The sequence below is a fragment of the Mus pahari genome, chromosome 16, assembly GCF_900095145.1.
Source record: "Mus pahari chromosome 16, PAHARI_EIJ_v1.1, whole genome shotgun sequence".
Classification (NCBI taxonomy): Eukaryota; Metazoa; Chordata; class Mammalia; order Rodentia; family Muridae; genus Mus; species Mus pahari.
Genome location: NC_034605.1, coordinates 62140189 through 62142220, shown reverse-complemented (window position 1 = coordinate 62142220; position 2032 = coordinate 62140189). Strand labels below are relative to the sequence as shown.

At 43.2% G+C, this 2032-nt stretch overlaps 1 protein-coding gene across 7 annotated transcripts in view; it reads left to right on the top strand.

The window, feature by feature from the left end:
* Positions 1 to 2032, top strand: part of Agtpbp1 (ATP/GTP binding protein 1) — a 120784-nt gene that overhangs the window by 103468 nt on the left and 15284 nt on the right. The gene's annotated exons all lie outside the window — the stretch shown is intronic.

Here is a 2032-nt window from a genome sequence, read left to right as displayed (position 1 = left end):
CTGTTGATCTCCCTTGTGCACTCTAGGGTTCATTTGTAGATTACTGTTGATCTCCCTTGTGCACTGGAGGGTGTTCATTTGTAGATTACTGTTGAGGTTTGAATCAGAGAAGTGTTGAATCTAAATTAAATTTGAGAATGCTTAAGAGCATTGGTATCCATGACCTTTGTCTATTTGGTTGTGCCTTATTTTCTTAATAAAATTTCTTTATGTAGGTGGGATATTTTATTAGTTTTAGCCTTAATACTTCTGAATCTAATTGCAGTTGGGATTAAGAATTTTTCCCACACGTGTCTGCTGGCTCCAAGTCGATGATTGGTTGCCTGTAGGAAATTACTAATTCTCTCAGGAGAGATTGCTGTAAGTTTTATGATCCTTCTAAAAAGGGTTACATATCAAAATGCATATTCCCTCTTAGCTCTCAGTGAATATGAATGTGAAGTAAGATGGGGCTAGATACTGAAAGTATCCCATATCTGCCTCATAAATTCCCTGTGCGCAGGCTACTGGGCAATAATGTTTTCAAAATGTTTTTGAAAGATTTATGTGTAGATGTTTTACCTGCAGATGTGTCTGTGTACCGTCTGTGTGCAGTGCCTGCAGAGGTCAAGAAGGAAGACATCAGAAACCCTGAAAGTGGGGTTCCAGACAACTGGGAGCTGCGATATGGGTTCTGGGAACTAAACTCAGGTCCTCTGAAAGCACAGGAAGTGCTCTTAACTGTTGAGCTGTCTCTCCAGCCCCTGGAGGATTGTCTCAGGACTTCATGTTCTGAAGAAGAAGGCAGCATCAGGAATTGAGTCCAAGAGAAACTGCCTGTAATACCAGTGAAGGGGCTGCAGAGTACATGCTGTCTGGTGTATCAGCGTGCAACGAGCAGTCGTGGCCTGTAGATGGCTCAGTTACATTAGAGTAGGCCACATTAAGTAAATGTGCCTGTGAGACTCAGGGGTAGAGGTGAAATAGGGAATACTTACTTTAGATCTGTGGAAACAGTGTTCCACAGTGACTAGCAAGAGGCTGCAGAAGAGTGTGGGTCGGGCCTTTCCATGTGCTAGTATCAAACTCCAAGACAGCGTCCCTTTACTGTAATGTCTCCATATTGTAACGCCCCTTTACTGTGAAAATATTTTGGTATTGTGAGACTTCTTAGTCACTTAAGCTGAATGCAGATTTCATATTCACACATATTTCTTCTGTTTAACTTAGGAATTATTTTAACTTTATTTATCTGTATATGTGTGTGTGTACCTGTGAGAGTTTATGCGTGTCTAAAGTGCCAGGGGGTGCTAGAAGAAGCTACTGGGTCTCTGCAAAACCCTGAGTCTCACGGGCACATTTACTTAATGTGGCCTACTCTAATGTAACTGAGCCATCTACAGGCCACGACTGCTCGTTGCACGCTGATACACCAGACAGCATGTACTCTGCAGCCCCTTCACTGGTATTACAGGCAGTTTCTCTTGGACTCATTTCCTGATGCTGCCTTCTTCTTCAGAACATGAAGTCCTGAGACAATCCTCCAGGGGCTGGAGAGACAGCTCATAGCCTATTATGAGCCCCCGTGTAGGTGCTGAGACCAAATGCAGGTTCTGCAGAGGCAGGACACACTCTTAACCATGGTGCCATTTCTCCACACTCCTTTAACTGCAAAGCAACTTGATGTTTGTTGACCATCTTTTCAAGTCATCGTACTTAAGTTTATCTTCATTATTTTTTTATCAGTTTAACAAAACTCTGAATTTTAGTTTTACTGTATCAGAACATCTACCTGTATTTGTTGAGTAGTCTCTTGTAGGTGGTCATTTGAATAGTGTTGCCAAACTCCCCACAATATAGATGAAGCCAGTTGATGCTCAAAATGCCATGAGCGGTGCATCTGTCTTTGCACACCCTCTGTCAGTCCTGCTGCATCTCTGTGTGCACACCCTCTGTCTGTCCTGCAGCATCTGTGTGTGTACACCCTCTGTCTGTCCTGAAGCATCTGTGTATATGCACACCCTCTGTCTGTCCTGCTGTATCTCTGTGTGTG